The sequence below is a fragment of the Delphinapterus leucas genome, chromosome 1 (genome assembly GCF_059928025.1).
Source record: "Delphinapterus leucas isolate spDelLeu-1000000601 "Yukka" chromosome 1, BTC_Dleu_Yukka2, whole genome shotgun sequence".
NCBI lineage: Eukaryota > Metazoa > Chordata > Mammalia > Artiodactyla > Monodontidae > Delphinapterus > Delphinapterus leucas.
The window spans coordinates 83,102,133-83,117,704 of NC_143129.1; the positions used below are offsets into that span (position 1 = coordinate 83,102,133).

At 42.9% G+C, this 15,572-nt stretch overlaps 3 non-coding genes across 3 annotated transcripts; 1 reads left to right on the forward strand and 2 right to left on the reverse strand.

Moving 5' to 3' along the window:
- Positions 1–938: 938 nt before the first annotated feature.
- Positions 939–1,011, forward strand: TRNAV-AAC (transfer RNA valine (anticodon AAC)). Its single transcript has one exon. It is a non-coding gene; the product is annotated as a tRNA-Val (tRNA).
- Positions 1,012–6,782: 5,771 nt separating this feature from the next.
- On the reverse strand, positions 6,783–6,856 carry TRNAN-GUU (transfer RNA asparagine (anticodon GUU)). The gene has a single exon. It is a non-coding gene; the product is annotated as a tRNA-Asn (tRNA).
- A 3,664-nt stretch (positions 6,857–10,520) lies between these two features.
- Positions 10,521–10,592, reverse strand: TRNAH-GUG (transfer RNA histidin (anticodon GUG)). Its single transcript has one exon. It is a non-coding gene; the product is annotated as a tRNA-His (tRNA).
- Positions 10,593–15,572: the final 4,980 nt, after the last annotated feature.

A 15,572-nucleotide genomic window follows, 5' to 3' on the forward strand; every position in this document is an offset into this window, starting at 1 on the left:
TAAAATTCGCTCTCCATGACCTGTTGAACTGGAAAATTATAAAAGGCAAATAAAAGATGTTTCAGACATTGTAAAAGGTAAAACAAAACTGCTGCTCAAGAAGAATGTCACGTACGACGAGGGAGGAATGAACAGTCGTGAGATCGGCGTGGACCGCGCCTGCGTCCTCCGCGGCTTTCTGCTGGGCTTGGTCTTCAAACGAAGTCAATACAGGCCGGGAAGCGCAGCTCGGCCTGCGTTGATGCTTGATGTTTTTCCAACAGCCAAATGACCTGAGACGTCAGCCTTTGCTACGGTTCCTGCTAAACGTGAAAGTGTGATTAAAGTACTGGACTTCAACTAGACGACTAGAATAAGCCACAGCGGCAGGAACCTGAGGAAGCCCCTTTGCTGGGAGACGCCGCAGAAGGGCTGCTACGAAAGGGCTTTCGAGGAAGGAGCAGAGGGGAGGGAGGGGAGGGAGGGGAGGGAGGGGAGGGCGGGTCCTATGGTTCCCGGGTGGATTCGAAGCATCGATCATTTCCGAGAGCCCAGAGCACTGACCGCCTGCGCCGTGAAAAGGGCCACCGAGGCGCGGGTCCGCAGCCTTGGAGGGGTGGTGTCCACGCTGCTGGGATGCGAGGTCGCCTGGGGCTCAGGCTCACCTAACCCCCGGCTCCTGGCGCTTCCGGGAGCTGGAGAGTCCGCGGGGGCGACCCCTGCACTCGGTGCATAGCTGTGTGTTGGATGCGGGATCGGGAAGTGAAGCTCTGGGGGCCCCAGGGACCTCGCTTCGGGGGAGGCGAGGAACCCTAAACGAGGGCCTCTCGGGAGCTGCAGTCTCCTTACCTGAGGGCACGCCTGTGCTCCCAGGGTCTTTTGCTTTCGAAAATATTTGTGGCCAGTCGTGGCAAGAGATACAGTTCTTGGATGTGTCATTAGGGGTCTGAGATAGAGCTGTTTCCGTAGTGTAGTGGTTATCACATTCGCCTAACACGCGAAAGGTCCCTGGTTCGAAACCAGGCGGAAACACATGGATTCTTTTCTGAAACTTAACATTCACGTTTAAACATCAAAAAACGGGGCGAGTGGGATGGATTGAGGTAGCGCGTGCAGCTGTATTTTTATCTCCCCGAAATACAGGAGGAGTTCCTTTATTGCCCGAAAGCCTACTCAGCACTAGCAGCCATCCCTCCTTTGTCTGCTCTGTGTCGCTTTGAAGACAAGGCCACAGACAGACCAAGAAGGGCACAGGACAAAGCCAAGTTAAGGTTGTCTTTACATTCGGAAATCCCCTCACCTCATGTGGCGCCTAAATCTCCTCTACACGCTGACACGTATTTTGTCTCTGGAAACAAGAAGTTTATCCCTGTGACGCTCACTTGCTTACCCCACCTCAGCACGCTTGCGGAACACATTGATTTGTGTGACAGAACAAAAGAGACCGACCCAACTCGGCACCGGGTGCTCGACCCAAAGACACGTAGACGAATTTCAGGCTCCAGAATTGCAGCTGGTAGGGGCACGTAAAGGAGTCCTTACACGTGCCATTATCAGGAGAGCCCCTGTAGTGAGCTCAGAGATCAGGAAGTAGACGGAATCGCTCATCAGCCTCTGAGAGCCAAGTCAGCACCTGACACATAAGGAAACCGAGGTTCAGAAAGAGAGCATGACCTTGGCTCTGCCGCACACAGCGCTAAAGCTAGACCAGGATGGAACCCAGCCACTTACCTTGCGGCCTGGCCTCAGAGCCCAAAGCGTCACCCGGAACAGGACAGGTGAAAGGTGATGAGCAGCGGCGCAAGGGCTGGGAGCATTTCACAGCTGCCTTCAGCCCTGGGCCACTGGGAATCACCTCCTTTCCTGCTCTAGGCATCTCAGGAATTTAATTTTTACTTTCACAGTTTCCACCTGAAGACACTAAGTTGGACGTTTTGCGTGGCTCCCTGGTGGTCTAATAGTTAGGATTCGGTGCTTTCACCGCCATGACCTGGGTTCAGTTCCCGGTCAGGGAAGTGTCCTTTCGCTGGCATCCTGATTTTGTAGTTATGTATTCATTCCACTGTGTCACTTCCCAAAGTGGGGCTCTGATAGAGCCTCTATACTTTAAGGATTCCAGTGGATAGCATCCAAGGTGCTTTTTACTGAACTTTCTTTCTGAAATGTAACTCCGAAGAAAAACCAAAAAGTTTAGCTTTACTGTATCATAGAGATAAATTAGTATGTACCTAGTGTGCTAGGTACAAGAAAAACAATTCAAGTTGATAGTAAGGATAAATCTCGAATACTTTTAACACTCTAGAGAATTCTAATAATTAACATATGATTGTACAGAAAATGTTATATTTCTAGAGATGACTCCTTGTATGCATCACAACAGTTTAATAATTTCAGTCTAAAAACTACTTTATGTTGTTTTACAAATATTACAATAATATGGAACATATGGGTAGCATAGTACTCTAGTTTCACAAGTCCTGGATTTATTTATTTTTCCTGGATTTATTTTCTCTTCAAAATTCTAATAACATTGAACTGCCTAAATTTTTATACTGGTTTTACTTGTTTAACAAGAAATTTTTAATCCAATAAATATTTAAGTTTATGAAATTTAAAATCATGTTTTCCAGTAAATTAAATATACCATATAATATATTTTGAATGGAGATTTACTATTATAATTCTAGAAATCAGAGTAACTTAATTATTCCACTTACAATTTGGGGTATCATTTACTGTATGATTCCAACGTGCATTTCTCTATTATGTGTCAGCTCAACTTTTGATTTTAAGGTCTATTTTTATCTTTAAGTTCTTTGATTGATATTAAATTAATTGACGTGTGGTCTTTGCCTGTATAATTTATAATTGAGACAGAAATGAGAAACACTGTTCTACTATGATGCTGCCTCGTATTTTTATAGATTAGAGAATGACCATATGTGAACAGGTTGAGAGGAGGCTCAGGTAACGTTTATGGGAGGTTGGTGACTGTGGCCATCAATGTAATTGCAAGAATTGTAGAACACATGGAATATCTGCTCCAGGAAGTAGGGAGCTGTCACTGAAAGCCTCCTGTTTTCCTAAAGTGCTTGTTTATTTAATAAAACAATGTTTCTGGTTCTAGGTTACCTACCTCTAGGCCTGAAGTCATCCATCTTACTGTTCTTCATTATGCTACTCTTGTCTCTATCACTTCTAGAGCCCCTAGGCCAAGGTGGGCAGATAAGCCTGGGAAAAACTGCCAGGAACCAATTATGCACGCGCTGCACTGCCTTTTTCGATGCTTCCAGATGTGGGCTCCACAGAGCAGAGACCTTGAGTTGGCTCATGATGCAGCATCTCTCTCCCCCTCCCCCCATAGCAAGGCCTGGCATCTAGTAAGTGCCTAATAAGTGCTCAGTGATTGAAGGCAATCTAGTGCAATGTCCTGGAGAGCTGAAAAGGAGAAGAAAGTAGGTATGTTGGTGGAGGCCTAGAGTATGAGGGACAGAGAAAGACAGACAAAGACACACACTAAGAGAGTAGAGAGAATGTCCAAGAACTAGATTTAGTGTGTAAAAGCCTCATGAGATTCAACAGAAGAACCCAGGGAAGGTCAACCAGTAACTCTTGGCATCCAGGTCTGCACAAGATGGATTGTCAGGTGCAGAATCCTGTTTGTCACGGTGATTTGTCTCAAATTGGATAATTTTTGCAGAAACAGCCAAACACTGTCAAGGAATCATATAGAGACAGTCATTAGCATGCTAACACAGCCTTGAATAAGAGGGTGACCAATCATTAGATGTGTGCATCCAAGATGGCAAAAATATATTCATGAAGAAAAGGGAAGAAGAATAAATGTTTGAGACCAGTGTTTTTTCCCCCTCCTATCCATAAACTGTTTAGTATGAAGCAATTGGAAGTCATTCTGGTCAGTCTTCTCTGCACCTGAATAAGTAGGTCACCACCAAAAATAATTACAATTATTGGAAGACTTTCTAAACATTTTGCAAGTTTAGCTGCTGAACATGTGCAATAAGGTATCTCTGAGTAATGTCCACATTGGACTTTTGTTGTACCTCGGGCTTAGTTGAATCAGGAGGGCGCCACTCCCCTTGTTAGAGTATCATATAGATGTATACAAAGTTTGTTGTGATGGCAAGAATATGAAGAAAAAAGCTCTTTCATGGAGCTGAAAAAATGGGAATACAAATTGGCACACCTGCTACTGAAATCAAACTAGGAACACGTAAGGAGATGCCTTCAGCCTCTGACAAAGGTGGAATGACAAAAACCAGATTTACCCTCCTGCCTGAAATTTCACCCTCCCCTTCTTGCCTGCCCCCAAAGGGGAAAAAAGGCAAATACATAATGTCAGTTTTCTAGACACAGAAAATCGGGCAACAGAGGACAGCAATCTCTGAGAGATGAGAAACAAGCTGAGTCCCGCCATTGGCCCACATTAATGCTTTCAGAGAGTTTCCAGGTTGGGCATGAGGAGGGCTATCTGAGACCAGCTCCTTAGATTGTGGAGATGAAGCTGAGTGTTGGTGGAGGGCAAAGCAACTAGAGTTCACAGAACAAAGGTCCAGTGATGAGAGAGAGAGAGAGAGAGAGAGAATCCAAGAATATGAAAGTCTCCCTCAAGTACTAAGCAGAGTTGTGATAAGAGCATGCTTGTGAAGAAATGCCTGAGACCAAGAAAAGAAATTTTTGAATAGATCATGGAACAGTGCCGGTGTTCACACAGGACAGGCAATTGTACTCACCACCACCAGCCAGACTATACTACTCATATAATTCATGAGCCTTTGGGAAGAACACTCAGCCCTAGAATAATCAGCCCTAGACTGATCTACCTAAAAAATCATAAAGCAAGATCCAAAGAGATCAAACCATTTACAAGTCACCTAACTGTACTCCAAAACAAAACTCAAGATAATTCATAGGAATACCAAAATAGTTAGTATCCAGAAGGGAAATTTTGACAATGTCCAGCATCCAAGCAAAAAAAATGCAGGGCATGCAAAGAGCCAGGAAAATATGATGCGAAAGGAAGAATGTAATCAATCAAAATTGCACCAGAATTGAAACGATGTAAAAATCAGCAGAGAGGAGTTTAAACAGTTATCATGACTACGTTACATATGTCCAAAGAGTTCATTAGAAGTGTGGAACATACAAAAATGGCAAAAAGCAAACTTTAGAGATGAAAACTATAACATCTGTGAATCAACAACAGAGTAGACAATGCAGGAAAAAAGATTAGGGAACACAAAGCCTTGAACAACTGAAAATATCCAAAATGAAACTCCAGTTAAATTTTTTTTTTTAACTGAACATAGCATAATTAAATCGTAGAGTAACTTTAAAAGGCCTAATATAGGAGTGTTTGGAGTCTCTGAAAATACCAGGAGAAATGTTTTGAAGAAACAATTTTGAAGAAACATGACAGAAAATATTCCAATCATAATGAAAATTATAAACCTGCCAGTCCAGGGAGCCAAATGAACCCTGAGCACAAGGAACATAAAGAAAACCATACCTAGTCACATTATAATTAAACTGCTCAAATCCATTGAAAAAGAAAATAAAATTCCCCAGTGCAGCCAGAGAGAAAAGACACAGTACATACAGAAAACAAAAAGATTATGTCACATTTCTCATCAAAAGCAGTGGAAGTGAGAAGACAGTGAAGCAACATTTTTAAAGGACTGAGGGAAAAATAAAGTCAAGGTGGAATTCTATGCCTCCTCCCCCCCCCAAAAAAAAACTCTTTGAAAAATGAAGGTGAATGACAACATTTACAGACATACAAATGCTGAAAGACTTCATCACCAGCAAATCCATAATGCAAGAAATGTTAAAGGAGTCCTCCAAGAAGAAGAGAGTTCACATCAGATGGAATTCTGGATGTACACAGAGGAATGAAGTCCTACTCTATAGCACAGGGACCTATATTCAATATCCTGGGATAAACCATAATAGAAAAGAATATGAAAAAGCATATATATATATTTGTATATATACATATATATGTATATATATATAAACTGAATCACTTTACTGTACCAGAAATTAACACAACATTGTAAATCAACCACACTTCAATAAAAAAAATTTAAATAAAAAAAGCAAAGGAATGAAAGGACAAGAGACATAGTATCTGCATGGGAAAATATATGATTTTTTATTATCAATTAAATCTCTTTAAAAACATGGGAGAGTTTAAGGAAAAGTAATAACCTTGGATTTGTGGTTCATAACATATGCTAAGTAAAATGCATGACAACAAAAGCTTGAAGGCAGGCTGTGGTAAGTTACAGATGTCTGCTCTAAAGCCTAAAGCAATCAATGAAATAACAAGAGAAAGAGTTATAACTAGTAAGCCAACAAAGGCGAGAAAATGGAATTATATGCAAAACCATGTATAAGCTATGATAGAATAATTGCTCTTCCAAGATTCTACCCTGTAGCCATGTGTACAAGAATGATGACTGTAGCATTACTTGTAATAGGAAAAGCATAGTACCAAATTAATTGCAAAAGTATATGGAAAGGGTTAAATAAAGACTAGTACAAACAGTGTAAGAAACTTCATTGGTAAAAGGAGTTTACAGGGTAAAGATGATGAGTCTACTCTTTCGTGAATGCCGGGATTCCCAGTGCTTTCCTCCAGAGATCGTCTCTGAGGCTCAGTGATTATCTGGACTTAGGTCCTCCTGTGTCAGGGGGCAGGAGCCTAGTAGTGGAGCATGGGAGAGGATGCGCAGACTAGAAACCTTGGTACATCCTTTACATTCTAAAAGGGTGACACGCGTCCCTGGGTGGGCTCGAACCACCAACCTTTCGGTTAACAGCCGAACGCGCTAACCGATTGCGCCACAGAGACACGACGAGTCCCTTGTCCTCAGGCCCACAGAGAGCAAGCATGCCTACCAAGCTAGGCGGAGCCTCTCGCCTTTCCCAGGACAGCGGCGCCGGCTCCAAGCCTCGAACAACCAGAGAGGTGGAGTCCACGCAGCGTGTTTGTCCCATGGGGAAGCCGTGCGTTGGGCGATTCCGAAGGCTGAAGGGCAGCCGAGCGTCCCCACTGCGCATTGCTCCACACCCGCCGATGCCAGCGCCCCGGAGAGGCCCGGGGCCTGAGCCGAGTGGGGCCCAAGGGAAGCGGAACGCCCGGTGGGCTCTGTGACGGCTCCCGGCTTGCTCCGCCTTCACCCGACCATCTGCCCCGCAGGTTTAGTAGGTGTGCTCGGTATGGCAGCAGCGGGAAAGAGATCAGGTCCAAAGAGAAAAGGTGAAAAGCAGCGAAAGCAAGCAGAGGCATGGATGAGACAGCGAGACCTCCCAGGAAGCCTGTGAGGAGATTCGGGCCAGATTCTGAGATGAGAGTTGTTTTTATTAAGTAGCAGAATGGGGAGGGAGAATCGGAGAAGAGCATGAAAGAGAGAAAAGCACGAACATCTGTAGGTATCTAAGAATAAAACAGCAAAAGCAGTGTGAATATATTTATGTCAAGAAAGTCACCTGCAGGCCTGTGGTGCATTGTGATTGTATAGTGGATAACACTGCATAGTGGCTGCAGCAACCTCAGTTCAAATCCAAGCTATAGCAAGGTAGTGTCTATGACCTGTCTTTCCATTTGCTTTTTTTTTTTAATTGACTACAGTCGATTTACACTGTTGTGTTCATTTCAGGTGTACAGCAAAGTGATTCAGTTATACATACATATCTATTTTTTTCATATTCTTTTTCCTTATAGGTTATTCCAAAATATGGAGTATAGGTCCCTGTGTTATACAGTAGGTCCTTGTTGGTTATCTATTTTATATATAGCACTGTGTATATCCCAAACTCCTATTTATCCCTCCCCCCCTTTCCCCTTTGGTAACCGTAAGTTTGTTTTCTACCTCTGTGGGTCTACCTCTGTTTTTTATATAAGTTCATTTGTATCGTTTTTGTTTTGTTTTGTTTAGATTCCACATATAAGCGATATCATATGATGTTTGTCTTTGTCTGGCTTACTTCACTTAGTATGATAATCCCTAGGTCATCCATGCTGCTACAAATGGCAATATCTCCTTTTTTATGGCTGAATAATATTCCATCCATTTGCTTTTAATGCCAGCACCAGCTATGCCCCTTAGCAGTGGTTGGAGAGCAGAGTTTGGCACTGGCCGCAGAGCACGATGTGGTGAGGAGTAAATCCCACAGTGCACAAACCCGCGGGCGCCAGTCAAAGTGAAACCTAGGATGGTTCCTTGTCTCACTGTTGAGCAGAACATATCCCCAAAGTTGAAATACCGCCTCTTAAGGAAACTTGTCTATAGCTTGCACTAACGAAATGACATGGTGATTGCCCTCTTTTCCGGTAAAGATATTTCAAATATCAGTGGGATTTTTTACACTAAAGGAGAACGAGTTTTTAGTGAGTTTACAATAAAATGCAAACTAGTTGTCATGGTCTACACCAACCTGCCTTCATCCACCATCCACTGATTTTTATGGGAACAGTAAATCATTGAACTATAGTTCACATAGTGTAAAAAGCACAAATCTTTAGGGCATAGGCACAGTTTGTTGAAATTTGGCAAATGTAATCGCCACCCAGATCAAGTTATAGAAAATTGCCATCATCCTAAAAATGTCACTTGAGCCCCTTTCTAGGCAATTCCTACACTAGATCACTTAGTTAATTACTATTCTGAAGTTTATTGCAATAGATTACTATTGCCTGCTCTTGAAATTCAGATGAATGAATGTTAAGTTTTGGTAACTGACTTTTGTTTCATGCAACATTTTGTTCATTAAACATATTCATATTATGTATATCACTTATTAATTTTGGTATTATTGGAGTAATTTTGGTGGGGGGTTGGTGTTAATTAGTGTTCTTGATGAATATTCTTAGTATTTTGATGAATATTCCATATCAATCTTTTTGTATACTTGTGCATTCATAGAAGTGTTGCAACTGCTGGGTCATGGAGTAGGTACAAGATGAACTTTATTAGAAAGTGCCAACAGTATTTTAGAATGATTTCAAACCAGCTATACTACAGATGCAATTGCTCCACACTTGTGTCAGCATTTGGAGCACGAATTCTTTTAAGTTACAGCCATGCTGGAGGGTGTGTAATGATACCTCCTTATAGTGTTAATGCTTATTTCCCTGATGAGTAAAAATGTCAATAATATTTTCTTATAACTTTTGGTCATTAAAATATCTACCTTTGTGATCCAGGAAGATCCCAGCTTAGCCTCCCCAGAAAAAGGAAACAGGGTGGTGTGGTCGGTCGCTGCCGTGCAGATGGATCCTCCAAAGCTTCTCTCAGAGACAGAGACCCAGGCTCGAGGTGTTCCGAGTAGCAACAGGTTCAGATCCAATGACTGGTCCAGCATCAGCGGACATGCTGGGCCTCCCAGGGCTTTGCCATCTCCATGTACTCGTCAGTTGAGGGAGGGGGGAATATATTTTTTAAATATTCTCTTTCAATCCATTCATTCACATTCATTTCCCTGAGTAATTTGAGTTTCCAATTCATCTCACTACCACAAGGGAAAGCTGTTATCTGCGACATAAGCGAAGGTAGGTGTAAAAATCAACACCAGAATATCAATAGGATGGTGATCTAGGTAAATGCCCCAACTTCTCCAGCTGCAGTTGTTTTGAATCCCCGTGGTCTCTACCAGGCAATGGGCACGTTTTCCCTTCTCCCTTGGACACTCACTCAGAAGACCTGTTAGGATAAATGTTATGTCCACTGTAAGGCAAGAGGAGGGGGAGCAGGGCGGACCAAGCCAGCAGAGGCAACAGTAGATGAGACAGCACAGTGGCTGTGGGTGTCTGTGATTCTGGAGCCGCTGCCGAATGGTGGTCAGTCTGGTGGGCGGGTGCGTGTGTTCTGCGTGGGGGGGGAGGGGCGGGGGGATTGGGAGATCTTCGCTAGAATTTCTTTGTGGAGAGTGGTTCGGTTCAGGTGGAGGGGAGAATGATGACCCTGAGTGAAAGATGGTGGCCTGTGGGGTATGTACTTAGAGTTACCTGGCAGGAGAAGTACCATGATCTTGAAGGTGCTTTCTCCAGGGCAAAGTCTTGTCCATTGCCTTCATGACGTGCTGACCTCTGTGATTCCCCTACTAGTGAGAAACTCGACTTCAGAATCTCTGCTTGATAATACCTAGATAGTAAAAAGTATATATTCATTTACGTGAATTTGAAGAAAGAACAAGCTTAACCTGAGGGGTGGACATCAGAATAGTTTCAAGTAGCAGCAGATGGATAGGCATTACCTGGAAAGTGTGTCAAAGGGCTTCATCCATGTATCAAAGTGTTTCATCCATACTTGGTTGGTAAAAATTTTCTATGTTGTAATCCTCGTGATAATTTCACATCAAATAGCTGTCTGTTAATGATTTGTGCGTTTCGTTCTGTTAATACACCTAAATAATTTCCTTTTTGGATAAAAATTAGCTGCCACATGTCTGAGAACCCAGTGTAGACCACTACCGGGTGTAAGAAAAGGGAAAGCAGACGCCAGGTGTAAGGGTAATGCCGTGACTCGGATTTGAACCGAGGTTGCTGCGGCCACAACGCAGAGTACTAACCACTATACGATCACGGCGCGCCATATTCCAAATGACAACAACTACCCTTGGTGTATGTCATGTGACATAAAAGGATTCCAGTCACTGCGCCGCTTTATTCTTGGAAATTGCAGGTATTCCTATTCTCTCTCTCATGCCCGAGCACCGGTTTCCCCTCTTTTCCTTTCAATTCTGATATAGGATGATAGAACAAAAGAAAACCAAAAACCAATTCTCATCTCCCTAAATCCGGCACGTGCTTTCTGGGAAGTCTCGTTGTCCTCGTCCCCACCTCGCCGGCTTCTTTCTCGCCTCTTGCGTTTGCCCCTTTGGACCAACTCTCCCCACCCCCTGGTTCAGGCTCCCGCCCCACCGATCGCGGCCGAGCGGAGGGAGGGCAGCGCTCCCCGCGCAGAAGATCGGGTGAAGGCGGAGCAAAGAACAGAAAGAACCATTACGAGCCCATCGGGCACTCAGCTTCCCTTGGGCCCCACTCGGCTCAGGCCCGGGGGCGTCTCCGGGGCGCTGGCATCTGCGGCGGGGACGCTCGGCTGCCCTTCTGCCTTCGGAATCGTCCGACGCACGGCTTTCCCACGGGACGAACGCGCTGCGTGGACTCCACCTCTCCTGTTGTCCGAGGCTTTGGAGCCGGCGCCGCTGTCCTGGGAAAGGCGAGAGGCTCCGCCCAGCGCGGAAGGAGTGATTGTTCATCCCGGGGGGAAGCGGGGAAAATAATGTTCCTTTGTCTCTGTGGCGCAATGGCTTAGCATGTCGCGGTTAATCGAAAGGCTACTCCTTTTTAGGAAATACTCAAAGGCATTGTGGTTTTTTCCTACACTGAGCATACTTTCCCGAAAAGGCTCCGCCACTAGGACCCTCCTGTATGTGTCTGGTGCATAAGAGGAGAGCCTAAGTCAAGAGCGTCGAAGAAGAGATTGCCAGGATAAGTCCCTGGGAGTCCAGAATTTCCTGAAAGAGTGCAACTAGCAACTATCTCTTCACATTTCTCTTCTGCCTGTCTTTATTGCTATTGTTGTCATGCATTTCACTTTGCATACGTTATAAACCCCACAATACATCATTATTTTTAAAAATCTGTCCCACGTTTCTAAAGAGATTTAAATAAGAAAAAATCTTATATTTTTCCCATGCTGATACCATTTCTGTTTTCCTTCATCCCTTTGTGCACATCCAGATTTCCGTCTGGTGTCCGTGTTGTTCTTCCTGGAGGACTCCTTTAACATTTCTTGTGATGTGGGTCTGCTGGTGATGAAGTCTTTCAGCATTTGTATGTCTGTAAATGTCATTATTCACCTTCATTTTGGAAAGACTTTGGGGGGGGGGAGTCATAAAATTCCACCTTGCCTTTTTTGCCTTCAGTCCTTTAAAGAGGTTATTCCACTGTCTTCTCACTTTCATTGCTTCTGATGAGAAATCTGACATTTATTTTTGTTTCTGTATGTACCCTATCTTTTTCCTCTGGTCCCTTTGGGGATTTTATTCTTTTTCAATGGATTTGAGCAATTTAATTATGATGTGACTAGATATAGTTTTTTCATGTTTCTTGTGCTCATTCATTTTGTTCATTTGGCTCATTGGATCGGTGGGTTTATAATCTTTAGTCTGATTGGAATTTTCTGATATTGTTTCTTCAAAGATTGTTTCTTCTCCCTATGTATTTTCAGGGACATCAGTCACGCGTGTATCAAGTCTTTTAATGTTGCCCTACCACTCAATGACACTATGTTCATTAAAAACATTTTTTTGACAGTGAGTTTCATTTTGGATCTTGTCAGTTGTTCATGGCTTTGTGTTCCCTAATCTTTTTTTTTTTCCTGCAATGTCTAATCTGCTGTTCAACCTGGTGAATTTATTGTCTTAGATGTTATAGTTTTCAACTCTAAAGTTTAATTTTGGCCATGTTCCATATTTCTAGTTAACTTTTTGGACATATGTAACAGTCATGATAACTGTTTGACGTCCTCTCTGCTGATTTTTACATCATGTCAGTTGTGGTTCAGTTTTGATTGATTGATTAGTCTCCTCCTTATGCATCATATTTTCCTGCCTCTTTGCATGCCTGGCATTCTTTGACTGGATACCAGACATTGTCAAAGTTTCCCTTCTTGGGCACTGGCTATTTTGGTATTCCTATAAAACTTCTTGAGTTTTGTTCTGGGGTACAGTTAAGTGACTTGTAAACAGTTTGATCCCTTTGGATCTTGCTTTGATGATTTTTTAGGTAGGTCAGTCCAGGGCTGATTATTCCCACCACTGAAACAAGAGTTTCCTGGGTGTTCTTCCCAATAGCCCATGAATTATGTGTAGTCCAGTCTGGCTGGGGGGAGCAAGTACAATTGCCTGTCCTGAGTAAGCACCAGGCATTGTTCCATGATCTTTTTAAAAGTTTCTTTCCTTAGCCTCAGGCAATTTCTTAATAAGTATACACTGCTCATTACTCTGCTGAGTACTTGAGGGAGACCCTTTCATATCCCTGCATTCTCTCTCTCCCTCTCTCTCTTATCACTGGATCTTTGTCCCGTGAACTCTAGCTGCCTTGCTCTCCACCAACACTCAGCTTCATCCCCACAGTCCAAGGAATAGACCTCAGATCCCCCTCCTGGGGCCCAGCCTGGAAACTCTCTGAAAGCAGTAAGCTGGGCCAATGGCAGGACTCATCTTGTTTGTGTCTCATCTCTCAGGGGTTGCTGTCCTTTGCTGCCTGATTTCCAGTGTCTTGAAAACCAGTATTTCATGTCTTTTGTCCATTTTTTTCCCTTTAGGGGTGGGGAAAAGGGGGAGAGTGAAATTTAGGCAGGAGGGTAAATCTGATTTCTGTCACTCCACCTTTGTCAGAAGCTGAAGGCATCTCTTTATGTTCTTATTTTTACTGCAATAGGTGGGCTAATTTATATTCCAGTGTATGTTTCCAACTCAGGGAAAGAGCCTTTTTCTTCATAGTCTTGCCATCACAACAAACTTTCTGTACATCTACCTGTTACTCTAACAAGGGGAGTGGTGCCCTACTGACTCAACCAAGTGGGAGGTACAATAGAAGGACAATGTGGGCATTACCCAGAGATACCATATTGCACATGTTCAGCAGCTATATTCTCAAGATGTTTGGAAAGTCTTCCAATAATTGTAATTGTTTTCAGTGGTGACCTACTTAATTGAATCCAGAGAAGACCAGCCAGAATGACTATGGATTGCTTCCTGTCAAGCAGCTTATCAGTTAGAGAGGAAAAACACAAACAAAAAAACAAAAACACCGGTCCCAGACATTTATTCCTCTTCCCTTTTCTTTATAAGTTTCATTTTTGCTTTGGTTGGATGCACACGATCTAATGACTGGTCTCCCTCCTATACCAGGGTGCATTTGCATGCCCATGACTGTCTTTATCTGATTTCTTGACAGTATGTGGCTATTTCTGCAAAAATTATCCCATTTGAGACAGACTGTTGCAACGTACAGAATTCTGCACCCAATAATGCCTCTTGTGCAAACCTGGATCCTTAAAGTTATTGGTTCAACTTCCATTGATTCCTCTGTTGAATCTCATGAGCAAACAAGAGCTCTTTGGTTTTCACATACAAAATCTAGGATGTTTCTAGGTTCTAGGATATTTCCCTGTCTCTCTCTTTGAGTGTTTGCCTAGTTGTCTCTCTCTGTCCCTTATACTCTAGGCAGCTGTGGATCTTACCCACTTTCTTCTCCTCCTCTTCAGCTTTCCAGGACCTTGCATTAGGATGCCTTCAATCAGCAAGCACTTATTAGGTGCTTACGGTACCAGACCCTTCTCCAGGAGAGATGCTGCATCAGGAGCAAACTCAAGGTCCCTGCCCCTACTGCATCCATATCTGGATGACTCCACATCTGGAGTCATCCAAAATAAGAATCACAGCGGGACCAAACCCCGTCATGTTTTTCCCAGGCTTATCCACCTTCCAGAGCCTAAGGGCACCAGCAGTGAGTGAAACAAGAGATGCATAGCACAGGGGAAAATGGGTGACTTCAGATCTAGAAGGCAAGTAACCAAGAATCAGGATTTTTAAAAAAATAAACAAGGACCTCAGGTAAACAACAGGTCCTTACTTCCTGGCTTAGACAGTCCATGTGTTTTACACTTCTTCAAGTGACATGATGGCTACATTCACCAACATCTCCTAAAGTTTCCCACACATCTTAATCTTTTAACCTATGGCCACTCTATAATCTATAAAAATATGAGGCAGCATATTAAAACAGTGTTTTGTTATTTCTACCTTAATTAGAAATTCTCCAGGGAAAGATTACACATTAATTAACCCGATTTAGTATCAGTCAAAGAACTTAAAGATAATGATAGATCTTAAAATCGCAAATTGAGCTGAATTGTAACACGGAAATGCAAGTTGGAATCACATATTAGATGATACCTAAAAACATTTACCCCAAAATTGTAAGTGGAATAATTAAGTCACTATGATTTCTAGAATTATAAGAGTTAATCTTCATTTAAAAGATATTATATGAGGGGCTTCCCTGGTGGTGCAGTGGTTGAGAGTCCGCCTGCCGATGCAGGGGACACGGGTTCGTGCCCCGGTCCAGGAAGATCCCACATGCCGCAGAGCGACTAGGCCCATGAGCCATCGCCCCAGAGCCTGTGCTCCGCAACGGGAGAGGCCACAACAGTGAGAGGCCCGCGTACCAAAAAAAAAAAGATATTATATGGTATATTTAATATACTGGAACATAATTTTTTTAAACTTTTATTGGAGTATAGTTGACTTACAATGTTGTGTTAGTTTCAGGTGTACAGCAAAATGAATCAGTTATACATATACATATATCCACTCTTTATTAGATTCTCTCCCCATATATGTCATTACACAGTATTGAGTAGAGTGGAACACATAATTTAAAATTTTGAAAACATAAATATTTATTGGAATTAAAGTTTGCTTAAGGAATACTAAAACCAATACAGGAAATTTAGGGAGTTCACTTTCATCAGGATTTTGAATAGAAACTAAAT